This window comes from Macaca mulatta, chromosome 10 (assembly GCF_049350105.2).
Source record: "Macaca mulatta isolate MMU2019108-1 chromosome 10, T2T-MMU8v2.0, whole genome shotgun sequence".
In the NCBI taxonomy this organism is placed as follows: Eukaryota; Metazoa; Chordata; class Mammalia; order Primates; family Cercopithecidae; genus Macaca; species Macaca mulatta.
In genome coordinates, this window is record NC_133415.1 from 115738160 (window position 1) to 115759557 (window position 21398).

General features: G+C 49.0%; 1 protein-coding gene across 5 annotated transcripts in view; it reads right to left on the reverse strand.

The window, feature by feature from the left end:
* The window catches only part of DIDO1 (death inducer-obliterator 1), a 62772-nt gene extending 41507 nt beyond the window's left edge, over nt 1-21265 (reverse strand). For 2 of the 5 annotated variants that reach the window (XM_015148624.3, XM_077952158.1), the window contains exon 1: nt 21164-21265. The gene's annotated coding sequence lies outside the window, so the exon portion shown is untranslated. Of the gene's footprint in view, nt 1-9404; nt 9479-20904 lie in introns of those variants that run through there. The other 3 variants (XM_015148623.3, XM_015148625.3, XM_015148627.3) reach the window with 2 other exon arrangements.
* Nucleotides 21266-21398: the final 133 nt, after the last annotated feature.

The window sequence follows — 21398 nt, forward strand, 5'->3', positions numbered from 1 at the left end:
AAAAAGATGTATGTTTGGGGGTTCCAAATGAATAAAATTAATATTTACTGCATCATCAGGGACATTATTTGGGAAAATTGGCATATTCTAAACATTTGGTGCCCATGCACGGTGCTGAAGAGGCTCCAATCTGCCCTGTGCCACTGGCGCAAATGTCAAACTCAACAGAACAGGCCTGTACTATTAAATGACTATTATGCAGAAGTCATCTTCACCTCTTAGCCCCAGAAAAGTCTTCAAGGACTTCCCCCTCAGGGGTCCATGGAACACAGAGAACTGTGGCAACATGCCATTTCTACCAGTTTAGGAGTACACTGGGTATGTGCAAAGCAATAATACATATCTATGCTTCAGACATCAGAAGAGACTTTAAACATTTCCCTCCACAAGTGTTCTATAACTACCTGTTAATCTCCCCTCAGATTCCCCAACTCACCAAAACAGGAAGCAGCCAAAAGTGAAATTTCTTAAAAACCAAATAAAAATATCCTCCCGAAAGGTCAGCTCTATGTTACTTTAAAAAGCCCAACTACAACTATTACAAAAGCATGGGTGTGCAACCACCGCAAATCTGTGCACTCAACTTGTACTACTCTAAAATCTGCTTGGAGTAATCAACTCAAGCATGCCCACTTCCAGGTTGGGGTGCAGCCACATGATCAGGGCGCACTGCAGCCTCCACCACACAAGTTCAAACGATCCTTCCAATCCTTCCGCCTCCACCTGAGGAGCTGGGACACCACAGATGTGAGCCACGGTGCCCAGCCCCCACCTAAAGATTTTCAGTTCCAAAAACCTGAGGCTAGTTTCTGAGTAATTAATCTCCAAGACACTTTAACATATGACATATGACCATAATTAAGTTTCTATTTTCATAACATCACACCTCCAAGAAAAGAGCTCTGACTTCTAAGCAGAAAGATAAAACAAAAATGCATATTTTACCTCGCCTGGTGGCAAACATTCTGTTTCTTCAAACCTCATATTCCCCTGAAACAATACTCAAAACAATTTTAACCCACCAGTCAGAAATTATAACGCTACAGTAAAACCTCACTATTCTAAACTTCATTATTTTGTTAACTCTCACAGGGTAGAGGCCAAAGTTTCCGTTTATTTCTATTTTGCCTATTAAGGGCCTCCTGGCTCATCAATCTGTTTATTATGCAGATGAGGAGGGAAAGAGAAGACACTAACTAAAAGTTCTTTAAACTACCACAAATGAAGGAAAGATTACCCAATAAAAGACTCTTGATAGCTCAGTTTTCACTAATAGAACAGTCACTAGGAGGATATACCTAAAAACTAGACATCCCCAAATGCGATGTGTTCTCCAGTCACCAGCAGCAGCCGTTGCTGTACCACGACGGCCCACTCAAAGCTTCACCAGCTTGCAGCAGGAAACTGTGCCGCACTCACCAAACCGGGAGAGAGAGAGATCTGGGCCCACAAGGAAACGGAGAAGCCCAACTTTCATTTACTTCAGTATCTATGCAGACTCTGACTCAATTGCAGAGATTACATTTAAATCCTTCAGAAGGCAAATTCAAAGTTTTGCTGCTTACCAAGTAACACTGTCATTATAAAAATTATTCTGGGCCGGGTGCGGTGGCTCATGCCTGCACTTTGGGAGGCTGAGGCAGGTGGATCACCTGAGGTCAGGAGTTTGAGACCAGCCTGGCCAACATGATGAAACCCCCATCTCTACTAAAAACACAAAAATTAGCAGGGTGTGGTGGCGGGTGCCTGTAATCCCAGCTACCTGGGAGGCTGAGGTAGGAGAATCACTTAAACCGGGGAGGCGGGGGTTGCACTGAGCTGAGATTGTGCCACTGTACTCCAGCCTGGGCAACAAGAGCAAAACTCCCTCTCAAAAAAAAAAAGCAGCAAGGGTGCCACAACACAATATGTTTTTCACAAGGAAAATACAGAGAAAAATCCAGAAACAACCTATATTGTTGTTTTACATTTCTTGGGTATTTGTGTTTTTATAGATACACGGAGACAAAAAGCAAAACTTGTTACTGAAAAACCTGCTGAGGACTAACGCTTTGGTCAGCCCTGGGCTACAGCCAGGCTGCCAAGCTCCCAAGCTCCCCGGTGTGAGCTTGCAACAATTCTGCCATTTCCCTCTATCCACTTTCTCGTGCAAAACACAGGCTTGTGACCTTGGTGGGCAACTCAGGTGGGAAATTTCAACTCTCCAAATGAATGCCAGGAACCAGAAACAGTCACATAAAATCATTTATCGAGGTTAAGGAGAAGTGAGGTTTATTGTTCTCTAGTTAATGGCTGGACATAAAGTCTCCTAAACTACTACCTTTGATGGGCTCCTCTTGCCTCTCAGCAAAAAAGAAAATATGGTTTCAAACACTAAGATACAGCCCCAATTCTATATACCAGGATTCCGGCTGCCTAATAAAAGGTTACCGCCCGGGCCTTGGTGAGGACCACAAGGCACAGGTTCTTGTCCCCATGAAGAAATCCACCTCATGCCACATGTGTGGCAGTGTGAGCTCTCTGGAGACCATGCGGGATAGGGTGCGCTTCGGGAGGTCATCCCCGCAGGGTACTGCGTGGGCTGCTTCCCCTCAAGCGCATCTGTTTATTACGGGTTTAAATCACTGTTCCTTTATGTCTTCCTTGGTCCACACCCTTAGAGACCTGTGCAATTCCATGGCCCCAAGCACAGCCTACTCTTGCCTCCCACCCAACCCCTGATTTTCACTGCTGCAGGAGTTGCTGCTGAGGATTCAGCAAGCGGATGTACAGGGCACTTTGAGGGAGGTGTGTACTGGAACAGCTTTACAGGTGACAGCGAAGACTGATTCCACACTTGCCAAGTGGCAAGCACGTGGTTGAACCACTAAAAACTGTTCAAAGACACAGCTTATCTTCCTAGAAGTCATCAATTTCCCCAAGTGTTTACAGCCAACTATTTTACAACTCCTAGAGAAGTGGTTCTCAAAAAGGGTGGTCCAGGGGTCCTTTTGGGAGGCCCCCAGGATCAAAGCAGTCTGCACAACACTAACATTCCGTGCTGTTTCCACAGTCACTCTGAGTATATGCTAGAGCATTTCAGAAGCTGAACGAAGATGACACCAAGTTTGAATTCGGAAGGAGATGTGCAAATCCAGCAGCTGTCAGTTAAGCCAAAGAGATTTGTGAAAACAAAACAAAACCATCTTTCTCATTAAATTGTTTTGGTCATTGAAAACAGGTTCCACAAAACGTTACTTATGTTAATATATAATGGTTTACAATTTTACTTATTTATTTTGAGATGGTGTCTTGCTCTCACTCAGGTTGGAGTGCAGTGGCACCATCTTGGCTCACTGCAACCTCCGCCTCCTAGGTTCAAAGGATTCTCCTGCCTCAGTCTCCAGAATAGCTGGGGTTACCGGCGTGTGCCACCACACCCAGTTATTTTTTGTGTGTTTTTAGTAAAGAAAGGGTTTCACCATGTTGGCCATGCTGGTCTTGAACTCCCGACCTCAGGTGATCCGCCCACTTGGGCCTCCCAAAGTGCTAGTATTACAGGCACCAGCCACCATGCCAGGCTGGTTTACAATTTTAAATAGAAGGCACTTAAGCATTTAAATGACTCATTTTTAAATGTCAAACATGGTGACTATCAACAGATATAACAAAAGCTCTTTGGAGTCTTCCACGCTTTTTAGGAGTGTAAAGCAGTCCTGGGTCCAGCCAGTCTGGGATCCACTGACACAGAGCAGCGCCTTCCACTGCTGGAGCCAGAAAGGCTGCTCCCCGACTCACAAGAGCAACCCCGAGGCCGTTCCGGTTCAGTCACGATCCTCATCGCAGTGACAGGTACTGCTTTCACATTCGGTTGTTCCAGACACCCCGTCTATTCTCATTCAGTTTCGTGTGATTACTGACAAGGCCAAGTGAGATGATGTCCACCTAAGTTCAGGTGGAGAGAATGCGGTTTCTTCTTTAAAACCCCTTCTCTCACATGAATTTGCTTCTCAAATTGGAGCTGCAGCCAATTTTTTTGTTGTTGTTGAGATGGGGTCTCTGCCACCCAGGCTAGAGGGCAGTGGAGCGAATGATCAGGGCTCACTGCAGCCTCAATCTCCCTGGGCTCAGGTTATCCTTCTACCTCAGCCTCCCTGGTAGCTGCGACTACAAGCATGCACTACAGTGCCCGGCTATTTGTATATATATAAATTTATAAATTAATGTTGTACATCTATATATTACATACATAATATAAATTATATGTAAATATATAAAAATACATAAATTATAAATAAGTTATACATATATGTATAAATTATATATATGAATATATATATATATATATATATTCCCCCCCCCAACCAATAACAGGGTTTTGCCATGTTGCCCGGTCTGATCTCGAACTCCTGGGCTCAAGTGATCATCACGCCTCAGTCTTTCAAAGTGCGTCAGCCCTCACACCCAGCCTGGAATTCCAACTCATGAAGGTCACAGCCTAAGGGGCAAAATTACTGCTTGGGGACCTTGTAAACTCAAAAGTCAAGAATTAACTTTGTATTTCAGCTGGAATCTTCCTTTCTTTCCCCGGGATTGAGAGGCCAATGTCTAGTTCTGTTTTAGGGGGTAGGAGGACGGTCCCAGCTGAAGACAAAGAGGAGTTTTGACATAAAAGGGTTTTTTTTTTTTTCTGTATCCATTTTTACATGTACAGCTGGATTCGACAGAGTCAAACATGTATGACAAGCAACTTCCCAGGCCCCCAATCACTGCTGCATGGGTAGGAAGAAGTGAGCAGAAAGGTGTTTTACTACTCAAACATGTGAAAGGGAAAACATTATCTTTTAGTTACAGTCTAGCAAATCCAAAGAGGCCAGGCTAGTGTCTACCTGGCCTGTGTCTCCAGGGTCTTGGGAGTATCTCTGGGGCCCACTCCCCTTGGTGCAGGTTCCGCGTTCCCAGTCCTGACAGCTGCAGCCAGCAGTGCCCACCCCCACCCAGACATTTACAAACAGGACAAGTCCTCAGTTAAGCAGATGGGAGGTTGGGGGGCTCAAGGGGGAACCTGTCTATGAATGCAGGGTTAGACCCCAGCTGCAAATGGTAACAGCGGCAGTGGGGCAGCAGGGGGGAAGGGGCCCACAGGGTACCAGGCAGTGCATCTGTCTACAAATGCAGGGGCCACAGGGTACCAGGCAGTGCATCTATCTACAAATGCGGGGGCCACAGGGTACCAGGCAGTGCATCTGTCTACAAATGCGGGGCCCACAGTGTACCAGGCAGTGCTTCTAAGGGCTGCACTTTCCTGTCTGTGAAATGGGGATGGTAATGACCTCACAGCTTCCTACAAGGTTTTCTGAAGCGACATGTCAAGTGCCAAATCATCTGTGGCAAGTGTGCAACAGATGGTAGGTGTCACCTGAGAAAGTGACACAGCCTGTGCTGGCGAGGGTTTGGAGAAATGCCCTCTTAGGTGAGTCTATTTGTCCGACATATTTGCCAACAGCCCCATATGGGCTTGGCACAGGGAAGAGAGCAGGAGACATACTGTTTTCATGGAGGGCAGGGAGTGCTTCACGGTGACCCAGAAGAAATAAGCAGGAAGTACACACAAACTTACGAGGTTTTTTTTCTCAGAAAGGTGACAAACTGAATACAAACTAACACACTACTTTGAAAAATCAAGAAACATCTATATAGTGAAATTCTTTTTTTGGGGGGGGTGAGGGGTAGACAGAGTCTTGCTTTGTCACCCAGGCTGGAGAGCAGTAGCACAATCACAGCTCACTACAGCCTGGAACTCCTGGCTTCAAGAGATCCTCTGGCCTCAGCCTCCCAAAGTGCTGGAACTACAAGAGTGCATCTGCACGCTTGGCCTAAGGGAATTCTTTTTTTTTTTTTTTTTGAGACGGAGTCTGGCTCTGTCACCCCGGCTGGTGGGCAGTGGCCGGATCTCAGCTCACTGCAAGCTCCGCCTCCCGGGTTCACACCATTCTTCTGCCTCAGCCTCCTGAGTAGCTGGGACTACAGGCGCCCGCCACAATGCCTGGCTAGTTTTTTGTATTTTTTTTTAAGTAGAGACGGGGTTTCACCATGTTAGCCAGGATGGTCTCGATCTCCTGACCTCGTGATCTGCCCGCCTTGGCCTCCCAAAGTGCTGGGATTATAGGCTTGAGCCACCACGCCCAGCCGGGAATTCTTTTTTTTTTTTTGAGACAGACTGTCACCCAGGCTGGAGTGCAGTGGTGCGGTCTTGGCTTACTGCAACCTGGACCTCCCAGGTTCAAGCGATTCTTCCACCTCGGCCTCTCAAGTAGCTGGGATTACAGGCAGGTGCCACCAAACCCAGCTAATTTTTGTATTTTTAATTAGAGACAGGGTTTCACCATGTTGGCCAGGCTGGTCTCGAACTTCTGACAAGTGTCTTGGCCTCCCAAAATGCTGGGACACCAGGCATGAGCCACCATGCCCGGCCGGGAATTCTTTAAGGGTGATGAATCATCACATGCACAGCCGTGAGAAAAACTCCCTGGCACGTGATTGAGAGCCGGGGACAAGCTGGCCAGGGCAGTGGCCACAGCCTCCAATACATCCCGTTCACCAGTGCAAAACAGCTGTAATGTGGAGCTTTTCAGGACAGTGCCCTTTCTGGTGTTTTTACTATTTTTACATAATGTTTAAGTTTCCCGTATGTGTATTATTTTTGGAACCAAACACATTAAGGTATCTTCATTTCGGAAAAAAAGTTGATCTTATTAAAAAGGTATATTAAATACCACTTAAATGTCTCTATCAGTATATGCAAAACAAAACCACGGCATCAAAATGTGATACCCAAGGAGAGAAATGCCTCCTTTACAATTTAACACACAATTATTACCACCTATTAAGTTTTATGGTCATGGTTACAGAATTCTTATCAAAATATGTACAATTACCTATTCACATAACAACTTACCCTCAAAATTACTACTCAAAAAATAAAATGAGGCCTACACAACACAGACTGTCTCACAGATGAGTGTCTACACATACATGAAATAAGCAAATCGGACTTTGTTCTTTGACCTCCTCTTTCCCAATTAGTACATTTCCATTAACTGTTTATCATAGAACCTTTGTAATGCAGTTAACGTACATCATTTGATAGTAGCCATAAAGAGGCTGATCTTAGTATCCACCACTGTAAGGGACCCCATCATTTAAATAAGAAAGGTAAGTGAGAGACTCTGTTTACAGAGAATTTCCTAGTGGTCTTCTAAGCCTGCCAGACAGAGATGAGACCTCTCAGGCAAGTGGAGAGTGCAGGGACCACGGATAGTAGGGAGTCACCTGTTAAACACATTCAATCTTTGCTCTTCAAGAGCCAAACAAGCCACTTGGTATCATGGGACAGGTATACAAAAAGGAAAAATGTGCCTTGTTTACAGAGATTCCAAACAATGAAGACGTGGCACAGCTTAAAAATAAACACCAAAAAGAAGCACCCCACTGGGCTCCACAGAACTGACCTTAAGAAATTATGACCCTAAGGCTGTAGAAAAACTCACAGTATCAACAGCAGAACCTGCCAACTTCACCGCGAAACAAAACGGGAGCCAATGCCCATTCCAATCATTCCCTCCTCACATGAAGAAACTCCACCACCCTTCAAGGCCCAACTGATGATACACACGTCCTAGACAAGCCATTGTGATGCTCACACATACACATGCAACATGGGCTGGGCTGTCTGGTAACCATGGGTACAGCTGGGCAGTCAATCACAAATTATCTTATTTGTGTCCTGTCTTCTCATCACAGCACAATTTGCTCTGCTTGACATAGTCTGAATTCAGCCACCTACTAATAAGGGTCAGCCTCTGGTGGAAAGCCTGAAGAAAATTCAAGATATACGCTTTTCCAAAACAAGATAAGCAGTATCGTACTCATGAAACTTGTTGAAACAAGTCTACAAGAACAGACACCTCCTCCCCATGTACACAGCAAGTAGGAAACCAAGTGTGCATTAGGCAGGGACTTTCACAACAGGGCTGTGTCTGTCTTCCTGGGTGACACTTCTGAGATGTCTATACTGTATTTAAAATAGAAAAATAGTGGAATAGTCACAGACACACATACAGACACAAACACCAACCCAAAGGGCCACTAACGAGCCCTAGGGTCCAGGGTAAATGGGTTGGCAACACCTGATTTAAAGGAAGGAGGTGGAATAATCTCTCAAGTTCCCCACTGAACTTGTCTCCAGGAGGACTGGGACAGGGGCCACCTTGGTCACTGCTGTATCCCTCGTGCTAACACAGTATGCAATGAATGTCCATTAATAAAACGACTGTATTTACTCCTTAAAACGCACTGCTAAGGACCTTTTCACTGCTGAGAACTGTATTTCAACCAAGTCATACGTGGCCCTAAGGAAACCATGCAAAACGAGGTATAGCTAGGCTATGTGAATATACCGAAAAGGCGTTCCCATCTGCCTTTCCCTTCTCTAAGTCCCTGAGTACACTAAGCTCAAATCTCATTCCATCAGCAGGCAGATGACATGGATATCGATGGCCCAGGCACAAGTTAAAGAGTATTTTCAATAACTGGTAACTCTGTAAGCTACTACTACCTATGGCCCAAACTCTAAACTTAAATATTAAGGTGCTTTATTCACAGCAGAAAAGCCGGCCCTGACCTCCACTGTCTCAGAACCGCGAGGAGGAGCCCCGGACGCCGCAGCGGAGGCAGTACGGGCACCCCACCCGCCGAGCGCAGGAACTGGCCTTTTCGGCTTCCAGGGTCACTGGAAGGCAAAATGTGTCACAGATACGGCCAGTACACACCAACGCAACAAACGATTCCACAAAAAAACTGAAAACCAGCGCGGGGAGGTAAGGACACATTCTTTAGGAAGCGAAACCCCGCTCTTCGCGCTTCCCGCAGCGCCAGCCGCCCCGCAGTGCCGGAATCCCCCGAAGGCACGCCAGAAGCTAAGCCGGCCACGGGGTGGCCGCACCCACGGCCCGGGAGAAAGCGCCAAGGCTCCCGGGGATGCTTAGGGAAATCAGCTGCGCAGCCCCCCGAGCCCAGGGCCGCACTCGCCCAGGCCAGTCTTGCGCTCCTCCCCGCGAGCAGCCTCCCCGACTTCCACCCTCGAAACCGTTCCTGCCGCGACCACAGAGTGCTCGCCAGTCGCCTCAACCTCACGCAGCCCACCAGGGCCGGCGTCTGAGGCCCGCGCCCCCTGCCCGGGGCTGGTCTCACCGGCCCCGCCCGCCCGCTCGCTCCCTTCCGCGGCCGCCATCTTCTCGGCGGGAGCGGCCTGTGAGGGATCCGCGGCTCTCACCGGCCGGGCTCCGATGCCGGCCCCGCCCCGCTCCCAAGGGCGGCCCAAGAGGCAGCCGGCTCCTCTACCCGGCGCCCGGGACGCCACTTACCGCAGGCCGCAGGCCTGTAGGGTCTCGCAGCCATTTCCCCGAACGCCGCGGAGTGGGCGGCCGGCCACCGAGACGGCGCGGGGCTAGAGCGGCGCCCCCGCGCGGCAGGCGGAGGACGAGGCCGGCCACCGAGACGCTGCGGGGCTAGAGCGGCGCCCCAGGCTGGGAAGCCTAACCCCGTACTGCGCGCATGCGCCCGCCTTCCCTACCTGCACTTCGGGTGCGTCCTTTGGGTCTGCACTGACGATGACGTGGTTGCATCCTTTGTGGATGCCTTACTTCCCCGACCCCAAGGGTGAAAGCTGGAGCGCTGCCCTTGCGGGGATCCCTCGGAACAGCTCGGGCAGGGCAAAGGCGGAACGTGGATGCTAGCCCTGAGGGACTGCACTCCGCCAGGATTTCGCTCTTAAGACCGATAAACCCTTCAAGTCGGTGGGGATAGGAAGCTCCTGGGCTAAATTTGTAAGAGGTGTGGGGGGCGGGGACAGAGGATAATGGAAGAAAAGGCCCAAGTTTTCTCTTTCAGATTGTATTTCTCAAACCGCAAGCCCCTGACGGCCTCCGCTGGGAGTGGCAGGGAGCGGCGGGGTCCAGGCGTGGGCGGGGTTTCTCTCCAACTTGAAGACCCTACCCAGCTGCCTCCCCACCCCAAGCTCGGCGCCAGAAACCAAGAGCGTGGGGTGGGGGGAGCCGAAGGAGCACAGCGAGGAAAGGAGGCGGGCACACTGGACCTCTAGGCCCATGCACCTTGGCGGTGTCCCACCATGTCAATCCTACACTCAGAACTACTGACCAGTAGCTAGAACTCAAAAAGAATGCATGGATATGTTTGCCCACAGGGGTTGGAGGGAACGATTAGACATTTACAATCAGGACAGGGGAAAGTGAGGTATGGTAGATGTTAACCTTCCATGTGGATTTTCTTCAATTCGCTCAATAGTAACTAGTGTGACACCCCATCACCTGTCTGTCCCCAGATACTGCAGGAAAGAGACTAGGAGGGGGCAGGAGGGGCAGCTGCTGCCTTGAGGCACCATGGGCACTGGCCACTTGCTCCGAGGGCAGGGACTTGTAGGGGGAGGTGGCCCCATTGCTTTCGCTTCTGTGAACCACTAGTGATAAGGCTACCTGGAAGCATGCACCATCTAGCCTTTGGCGTCGGCCCTGGTCAAGAGCAAAAGGGGCCCAGAGTGCCGTAAAGCTGCCCCTAATACAGAGAGGCTTCTGCGATGCTTCCGTGGATGAACCAGGGGGCTTTGAGGCAGGTGTGCTTTTTAAAATACTACCTCTGAAGATTACAGGGTCTGCCAGTTTCTGAGGCGGACTTAGTTTTCTTCAAAGGAATACAACGCAGCTTATTTCTGCTGGTGTGGCCCATTAGGACCACATTAATGGAATCTGGCAGGGATGGCCTTGACCGTCTTCCATCTTGAGTGTGTCTTCAGGTTGCAAAGAGGGGTTTTTGCCCTCAGACACGGGGTAGTGGGAAGCTTAGACGGGGTTGAGACCACCTTTAACAAGCACTGTGGTCTTGGGCGAGCTCTCTGTTAAAGGAGGGCTCACATGCTGAGGTCCAGGTGAAGACCACATGAGGCCTCCCTACAAGAGGCTCTCTCTGAATCCTACTGGTATGGGGGAACCTCAGCCCACTCTCTTTTGCTGAGGATCTTTAAACCAGCCTCAATTTATTTCTGCAAGACGGTGAGATTTTAAGAGATTTTAACTCTTGGGTGCAGTTTCAGGTTGGGCACTCAGGAGAGATAGATGGAAAGGCACTAAGGGAATAGAAAGAGTGGACAAGGCGGCTCAGGGACAAGAGAACCAAGAGAAAGAAAAAGGCAGGAATACATGAGTAAACGGAACGCTCACCGCAGTGCTCAGCGATACGCAGAATGCCTGCCTTCCTGCAAGTCCAGAGGATACTGGAACCTGCCTCTCGTTCTCATCTTCCCCGCCACCCAGAAGCTGGCTCAGCTGTGGAGGCCTGGCCAGACTATCCACTCTGGCCTTCCCCACCTACAAGGTGATGAAGTCAGCCTCTCCCAGCTTACCTGCCGTCACTACACCTGGGAGCTGCCCTCCCTGGTGAGAAAGGCATTTGGAGAATCTACAGTCTGGGTATTTGAATTTGAACTCCACTAGCAAAAGAATGCTTTTTCCTAACCGAATTTATGTAAAAAGTAAAACCCAAAGGAGAAAACAAAGTCTTCAGTTGTTTCGATAAATTGTTCCTTAAATATTCCCAATCCACAAACAAAACCCCACAAGTAGCACCGATTTACAACAGGATGTGGCCCCGAAAGCAGGAAGGGGGCCAAGAGCGCTCCAGCAGGAAGTTTAATAGGTGGTCCATGGAAAAAAAACACGATGGGTGCATCACAAATAGGTGTAGACAGTACACTTTTGTAACGTGTAGACACCAGTTTCTGCAACACACACGCCACGCAAAGTTTAAGGAAAGTTTTTGAAAGTACAATCCGGAAAACTCAGCAATTCTTTAAAAAAAAAAAAAAATTGCTTTCCGCGGTTATAAGCCTCCTCCATTGGGACTCGGGGTCCGCAGCAGAATACCCTGATCCCAAAATAAAAATACTATGACAAAAATACTCCAGCAGGCAGCCGGCTTTACTTGGTTTAAAGTCGGATTTCGCTTAGTGCCGTGAAAGCGAAGGAGCGCCAGCGCTTCCTGGCTGCGCACCGTTCTCTCGGCGGAGAGTTCCCGCCCTCTCCAGAACCGGAAGCCGGACAGCGTCAGGACGTTTCATTCTTCTCACTTGGGATTCAGAGCCGCTAAGCACAGGGCCCCCGCCGAGGCCACCGGGCAGCGTCCAGGTCTCCCCTTTGCGAGGGGAGCAGCGGCGGAGGGGCACGGGGAGGGGCGACGGCGCGGCGCGCTTGGGCCTCGGCGCTGAGCTCCTCCTCTGCTCGCTCTGGAGGACGCCCGCAGGATTCTTGCAGACTTCCGCCGAGGCAGGATGGAGGCCTGCAGTGATGCATCCTGGGCCCGCGACCCGCGCGGCCGGAACATAGTTCTTTCTGGCCGGAGACCGACCTGGGCCTGAGTCGTGTCTGCGCCAGGCGCCCCACGCCGTGCTCCAGGGACTCAGTGCCCGGCGCGCTGGGGCTGTATCGCTAGCCACTTGGGGCAGGAAAAAGGAATCACAAAATACAACCCTCTCCTTTACCCAGGAGGAGAACGTGGATTCCCGGTGGCGGGGAATATATATATGTGTGTGTATATATATATGCATATATGTGTGTGTATATATATGCATATATATATATATGCCTACTGTTTTCTTATTGCTAACAACTTCAGCCACTGTGTGCTGTGTGTGTGTTGTTGTTGTTGTTTTGGAGAAACTGAATTTTCATTACTTTTACATTGTATAAGGCCAGCTAACTTTAACAGTTAACTTTAGATAAATCAAGTCACCAATGCTAAAAGGTGTCACAATCAGATCGGCCACTACTTCCCCTCAAAGCAAACAGTAAAGCACTGCCTTTGGCTCCTTTAAAGAATATTAGCCAGATTTGCCGGGCGCAGTGGCTTACGCCTGTAATCTCAGCACTTTGTGAGGCCGAGGCGGGCGGATCACCTGAGCTCCTGAGGTCAGGAGTTCAAGACCAGCCTGACCAACATGGTGAAACCCCATCTCTACTAAAAATAGAAAAATTAGCCGCGCGTGGTGGCGGCGCCTGTAATCCCAGCTACTCAGGAGGATAAGGCAGGAGAATTTCTTGAACCCACTGCACTCCAGCCTGGGAGACTCTGTCTCAAAACAAAACAAAAAAAAACAAAAAAAAAACAAAAAAAAACAAAAAAACCCAGATCTTTGTCTACCAAAGGGCAAATGCCACGTTTGTGCATCACTGAGCAACAGCACTGCCAGAAAAGGCAACTTCACTAGAATTCACCCACTCAGTGAATTCCGCTGAATGCTGTTTTGAGACAACCAACACAGAGGGGGAGTATGGAGGACAGTGGGTGGTAAGTTAAGGGGAACTGACAGGATGGAAAAGGGCCAGGAAACAAAAGAATTCAAGGAAAAACAGAAACAGAAGTTACACTTCGTGTTCCAACCCCGAAGACCTCTAGAAAGCCGTGGGATGTGATGGAGCTACATGTTCTATGCAGCATATGAGAATCATACCAATTTTCTGTCTTTTAGGCAAAAGAATAAATGTGAAATACGAAAAAGGGAGGGAAATGAGATGGGAGGAGGGCATCATCCCCCTTAAATGCTGTACCAAATTACTATACATACTGCATTTTTGTAATTAGCATTACGGACAGTGTCTTATCATTTGAATGTTACTAGAAACCTGTGCTATGACTTTTAACTAGAAAAACAAGGGATGAATCTTTCTTTGATCACATTAGCCTCTGTACGTTACTCAAGGCAGCTGCAATGAACTTACAACAATATCCACAAACAAGGCAAAAGGAACTTCTCATGGTAGGGAACTGAATCTGGATGTGTTACTCTCTCTTTTGTCATTTTCCAGATATCTTTAGAAAGAATGAGCTGCAGTTTGTGGTGTTGCTTTCCTTGAGACAAGGTCTCACTCTGTCGCCAGGCTGGAGTGCAGTAGTGTGATATTGGCTGTCTGCAACCTCCGCCTCCCAGGCTCAAGCAACCCTTCTGCCTCAGCCTCCTGAGTAGCTAGCTGGGACTACAGGCGCAGCACGCCTGTGACCGCACCTGGCTAATTTTTGTATTTTTTGTAGAGATGGGGTTTCACTATGTTGCCCAGGCTGGTCTCGGACTCCAGGGATCCACCCGCCTCGGCCTCCCAAAGTGCTGGGATTACAGGCATGAGCCACAACGCCTGGCCCGAGCTGCAGTAGTTCTATATCCTCTGCTAAGGAGAGAACACATTAATGCAGAACCATGCTCATTACTCCTTCCTCTGAGAATGTTTCATGTTTCTCTTAGTTGTCTAAGTTTTCCCTATGAGGTCAGTGAAAAGTAAATAAAGACAACTTTGGAATAAATTAATATTTTAGTAAGTATAAGGCAAAAAACTATTTATTTTTGAGTGGTTTTATCTCAACCGTCTTTAAAGGAACACAGCAAACAAGAAAGCCAAAAAAACGCTTTCACAGATTCTGACAGAGTAAGAGTAAAGTGGTTGTACCCAAATAGGGTACTTGCCCTTACAGGCTATTCACACCACGGAATATAGACCACGGAGAAAGGGGAAACGAACCCATGGATGGCTGAATACCTGCACCTGCTGGTGAGCACTAGGAAGAAGGTGCAGGGATGTCCATGAGGTCAGAGGCAGCCATCAGTTCCAGACGCAATGGGCCCTGGCCCCATTCCTGTGCCTTCTGCCTAACCTCAATGCCTCCAGAGTATGGGACCTCACGGGGAGGGATAGGGCTACAATTGTGCAGACTACAATTATAGACTTTTTTCTTAAATGAAAACACTTTAAGAAGTGAAAGAGGCCGGGCGTGGTGGCTCAAGCCTGTAATCCCAGCACTTTGGGAGGCCGAGGCGGGTGGATCACGAGGTCAGGAGATCGAGACTATCCTGGCTAACACGGTGAAACCCCGTCTCTACTAAAAATACAAAAAACTAGCCGGGCGTGGTGGCGGGCGCCTGTAGTCTCAGCTACTTGGGAGGCTGAGGCGGGAGAATGGCGTGAACCCGGGAGGCGGAGCTTGCAGTGAGCCGAGATCACGCCACTGCACTCCAGCCTGGGAGACACAGCGAGACTCCGTCTCAAAAAAAAAAAAAAAAAAAAAAAAAAAAAAAAGAAGTGAAAGAGACTTCAGTAACCTTCCAGAATTTGTCCAGATAGGATTAACTGTATAAATTAATTCCTGTTCTTGCTTAGTTCACAAAAACAAAATGGTAAAACTGAGAGTGTGTTTGGAGAAAATACCAACAATAGCAACAAAGGCTGAGCTATCAGCAGTTTCCAAAAGATACCCCAATGGGAACTTGAGATTTTTTCCCTTCTTTTAAGAAACAGCAGGGAGGTCTTGCTTTGTTGACCTGGCTAGTCTCAGACTCCTGGCCTCGAGGAATCCTCTTGTCTCAGCCTCCCCAAAGTGCTGGGATTATAGGTGTGAGCCACCCTGCCTCTTTCATTCCAATAGGAAAGTATTTAAAGAGTAAATGTAGAGCCAGGCACGGTGGCCCACGCCTGTAATCTCAACACTTTGGGAGGCCCAGGAGGGAGGATAACTGGAGCCCAGGAGTTGAAGGCCAGCCTGGGAAACACAGGAACTCTATGCCTACTTCTACCTGCCCATCAGACATGTGATCACAATAGCTGCATGCATACAAAGAACTTAAGACACAGAAAGAACTATCCACATGTATGTGTGTATATTTATATATATATTTTGTTAATTTTCATTAAAAAAAATCCCAAACCAATAACTGTCTATCAAATCCTAACCAGCCAGGTTCAAAGTGCATAATCAAACTCAAATGAAATAGTACATACATGATGCTTTGACCATGTACATTGCTACTCAAAACACTCTTTGGCCTTTCCCACTGGTCTGCAATGGCAGGACTGTATCACCTTCCCTCCCGCCATGTGTGTTTCAGGTAACAGTATGCTAGATAGCTTATGTCTCAACCTCAGCAGCAGTTAAAGGTTAAAAAAAAAAAAAAATCAAGAAAAGATTATTCTTGCTCTCACCCAAACAAACTTACAAAATATTCAGTGCTTTCTGACTGAGTGGTATAATCTAGAAAGGGAAATAAAATCAGGCAAATAGAGGGAAGGGGAAGGGCAACTGTATCAAACAATCGCCAGTTAAAGATGCTCTACAGGGTCTGGGTTCACCAAACACATGGTGTCAGAATATGTGCAGCAGGGCAGGGGTGGTGGCTCATGCCTCTCATCCCAGCACTTTGGGAGGCCGAGGCAGGCGGATCACCTGAGGTCTGGAGTTCGAGACCAGCCTGACCACCATGAAGAAACCCTATCTCTACTAAAAATACAAAATTAGCCAAGCGTGGTGGCACATGTCTGTAATCCCAGCTACTCAGGAGGCTGAGGCAGGAGAATCGCTTAAACTGGGAGGCGGAGGTTGTGGTGAGCCAAGATCGCGCCACTGCACTCCAGCCTGGGCAACAAGAGCGAAATTCTGTCTCAAAAAAAAAAAAAAAAATAATAATAATAATAATAATATGTGCAGCAGACTACAGGAAAATTCTTCCTTACCCCTTTCCAACATGTCTAAGAATAATTGTTTAAAATACTGTGAAAAGTGAAGTCTATGAAAATTGAGGTCTGCATGTTTCCTTCCTACTTGTGCCAATCATTCTGAGCATCAACAACGGATGGGTTTATCAACTATCCTGAAAAATAAGGTGGTTTGATTTGCCCAATCTCTTTGAAAGCCTGAAGTCTCCAGTATGTAGGGGTTTGATTTTATGCTTTTGGGTTTTCAGAGTAAAACAAAACATCCATGGGAATAATGTGGTTTTGAAACACGGCTGATATCCTGGTTTTTTAAACATTCTATGATTTGAGTACAGGAAACACTCTACGTAATTACACCTGTAATCCCAGCACACTGGGAGGCCGAGGCAGGAGGATTGCTTGCGCCCAGAAGTTTGAAAACAGCCTGGGCAACATAGTGAGAACTCTCCTCTACAAAAAATAAATGAAATTAGCTGGGTGTGGTGGCTTCCGCTTGTAGTCCCAGCTACTCAAGAGGCTAACATGGGATGATTAGCTGGGAGGTGTAAGTGTAGGTTGCAGTGAGCTGTTATCACACCACTGCACTCCAGCCTAGGCAAACTGCTTTCCCCCTTTTAAAAACTCACTAATGTTCTTTTACAACTAATATACCTTTAGCACTCCTCTTTCTGTTCATCTCTTTCAATATGAAAGAACTCAAGTTCAAAGCCACCACCTCAGCTTGCAAGACACTGGAAGCTCTGAACACGTGGTTGCCCCTCAGCTGACGGTAAGGGCCAAGCCTGTGGTTTCTCTAGTCCACAGGCCCACCTCTGTCACAGGAAAGCTCAGGCAGTTGTGACTGTGATTTCAGCAGGCTGAAATCCTTGTCACTGTCCCAGATGTCAACCGGTGTAGCCCTGCACCCTCTCGAGCTGTCCCAGGACCCACCTACCTCTTTCCTGCTCTCCTGCACCCTTGGTGACCCTCCATGCTGGTGTCTTCAGAGCTCTGGCCCAGGCTCTCCTCCTCTCCCTCCACCCATACCTTCTCCACGGAGACTTCATGCACACCTGGCTGTAGGTGCCTTTATCTCTGCCTGGATCCAGGCACCATCATTCACCTGCTCCCCTGGCATCTCCACGTGAATGCCTCAAATGCACTTCAAAACCTATCTAACACAAGCAAAATGAGCTTAGGACTTCTGACCTCCCTACTACATACATCCAGACTCTTCTCTGGCGTTCCCTATCCAGAGGATGGTCCCACCACTCTATACATTCATAGGCCAGAAGCTGAGAAATGATCCTTGACCCCCCTCCCTGCTCCTCAGTCTCACCTGCTGCTGCAGCATTTGGTGGCATCTAGCTCACTGCTCACTTCTCAGTACATATGTGTGTGGCCCGAATGGCTTCTGAACGCCTTCAATATACTACGCTGTCTTCACCTCACCCCTGTTCAACACACTCCAATGTTTCCCATTCCCATCACATCACTCAACTTCTTGCTCTCTCACCAAAAACTATCAAAAGGCGAGTTGTGGCAGCTTCACCCTGGACTTCCCTGCTGGAAACTGCTAACATAGCTTCTTGAAACTCAACACCCTGTGGCTTCAAGGAGCACCTTTGAAGCCCCTGGTTCTTGTCAGACCCCCCTGGTCATCTTCTTGCTACCGTTCATAGGCAACTTCTTCCTCAGCGAATACAGCTTGCAGCTCTGCATTCCGGACTTGATCCACTCCTTGTCTCCACAGACTTCCTCTGAATACTGTACCCATCAACTCTCAGCTCTCACCCTGCTCTTCCCCTTGAGCTTTAGATGTGTCCTACAGGCACCTCCAATTCAATGAGGCCCACGCTGAATGCACCACCTTTCCCTCGTTGTTGCACCTCCTTCTTCCTCATGATCATTCTCAGTTGGTGCCACCACCTCATCAGCTGTGCTACTCACCTGCATCACTCTGGTCTTCCTTCTTAGCTCCCACAAATTAGCAGTCCCACCAAGGACTGCTCATTTCCCCCCTGACTGAAGGTCTCTTTCCATTTTTGCTAGTATTGCTTCTAGTTAAGATCCTCATAATCATTCTCTCATTTATTCCTTCATCACTCAACAAATAAATATTTATGGAGCTCCTATTACGAACTAGACTTCAGCCATAATCAACTCGCATGAAGCTTACCATTTTACGGTGAATCATGACATCCCATCAGGTGGTAACCACACGGACCGTGTGCTAAGAGCCACCAACAGGTAATTTAGGATTGTGTGCAAGTATAAAGGAAAGGCACTCAATCCAGCTTTGTTTAAGGAAGACTTCCCCAAGAAAGCCTCGTCTCTACTGAGGAGGTGAGCAGGAGTTAGCCTAGGGAAGTGTTTTACACGCAGGGCCCAGACTGTGAGAGCACAGCGATAACAAAGCTTGCTGACATGAGAAAACCTCCAGTCGGCTGGGATGGCTGGAGCAGAGAGTAAGATCAGGAGTGCAGACTTACAGCTGCGCTAACTTTACGTAGGCAATTTGGGAGTCCCCAAGGGATGTTAGGAGGCTAGAGTCAATGAGTGATGGCTTTTGGAGAGATCATCCTGTCTGCTATGTGAGAGGTAGTGACAGGACTTCTGGAACTCAACAGGAGTTATGGAGACGCCCTGGCAGTCCAAAAAGCAAAGATGATGGTTTCCATTTATGGTGGAAGAGGCTGGGAAACAACACAAAGGAGCCAGTTTCTAGAGAGGATTAAGGAGGGGACTCAAGTAGGACTTGGTAACTGGCTGGCTGCTGGGAGGAGAGGTATTAACCTGTGACCCACAGGCAAGCACTGAGAAAGCCTCTTTGACCTGGAATGTTAAGGAATGTCCCCTGAAGGCGCTAGCACTCAAGCTTTCTGCTCACACATCCCCTTGCACACCTGCATCCCCTTGCAACTTTTTCGTTGACGTTCAGGCTGGGCGTGGTGGCTAATGCCCGTAAACCCAGCACTTCGGAGGCCGAGGTGGGAGGATGGCTTGAGCCCAGAAGATCGAGACCAGCCTAGGCAAGAAGGCAAGACCCCGTCTCTAAAAAACTTAAAAAATAAAAATAGGCCGGGCGCAGTGGTTTAATCCCAGCACCCTGGGAGGCCAAGGTGGGTGATCATTTGAGGTCAGGAGTTCGAGACCAGCCTGGCCAACATGGTGAAACCCCGCCTGTTCTAAAAACACAAAATAATCAGCTGGGCGTGGTGGCGGGTGCCTGTAGTTCCAGCTACTCGGGAGGCTGAGGCAGGAGAATCACTTGAACCCAGGAGGCAGAGGTTGCAGTGAGCGGATATCGTGACAGTGCACTCCAGCCTGGGCAACAAAGTGAGACTCCTTCTCAAAAAATAAATAAAATAAAATAAAAATAGGCCGGGCGCCGGGGCTCGCGCCTGTAATTCCTAGCACTTTGGGAGGCTGAGGCGGGCGGATCACGAGGTCAAGAGATCGAGACCAGCCTGACGAACAAGGTGAAACCCCATCTCTACTAAAAATACAAAAATTAGCTGGGCGTGGTGGCGCGCGCCTGTAGTCCCAACTACTCGAGAGGCTGAGACAGGAGAATCGCTTGAACCCGGGAGGTGGAAGTTGCAGTAAGCCGAGATGACGCCACTGCGCTCCAGCCTGGCGACAGAGTGAGACTCCGTCTAAAATAAACAAATACATAAATACCAAGAACTGTTGACCAGAGGGTTAGGTAGTTGCAAATGATGTAATTACTGGCTTGTACTGCCTCTGTGTATGAAGCATAATGTTGTCAAGACTTTAGACCTGTAGATTTAGCTCCTTCGATTAACGGAAAATGTCCAAAACCAGTCTTCCTCCAAACTATTTGCCGAACTGGACTTACTGTCGCTGAGTAGACAGACGGACATAGCTTACACGTTATTCAGCTCACTTGTAAGCAAACACACGAAACCACCTCACCCCCGACTGCTACTTCAGAAAGAAGCCGTCCCGTGAATTCCTCGCAGATGAAATCAGGGGCTGCCCCTCAAAGACTCTATTTCTTCCTTCGGCTCTATTACATACTTTAAGTTACTTCCCAGCAACAGAAACATGGGACCCTGCGATGACAGAGTTTGCATTCCTCCCGAGCGGACAGGCAATAAGCAAGCAAACGCGCAAATACCCAAGTGCGGCCTCAACCCGCGCTCCTGCCCGGCGGTCTCCAGTGACCGAGTACCCCCGGCCCTGCCCCGCGCCGCCGCCGGGACTCCGCCCCGCAAGCATGTGGGGTCTCCTTTGTCCCGCGCGCCCTGGCCGCGACCCGCCCTTCGGCGCAGCCCCTGGGAGGCGCCCTGAGAGCAGGGCCCTTCTGATTCCCCACCTGGCCTCGAGTAAGGACGCGCTCAATAACATCTCGAGTAAAGCCGAGGAACTCGCTTCAACGAGCAAAGAGCACAGCTCTCGCCCAGCCCGGTCTCGGGTCCGCGGTCTCTCCCTGGGCCTCAGGGACACCAGCCCTGGAAGGCCGCCGGTCGGGAGGGGACTCCTTCCCCGTCTCAGGGGCGGCCGCGGACACCCGGCGCCTTTCCCCCGCCCCACTCCGTCCAGCCTCACGCAAACGACAGGAAAAGAGCTGGGACCTTCGCCTCCGACTCAGTGTAGACGTCGCCATCCCGGCTCCAGGTTTCCGCACTCCAACGCCTCCGCAGCAGCCATCTTGCCAGAGGCGGCCGACGCCTTTTGACTCTCGCGCCAACCCGTAGCGCGACGACTCCGCGAGGGGAGTTCTGCGCAAGGACGGAAACTAGGTCCCGCGCTTCCGGGAGGCCGTCCGCCCCGCCTCCTCGCGGGGGCGCTTCATTGGTCATCGGCTCG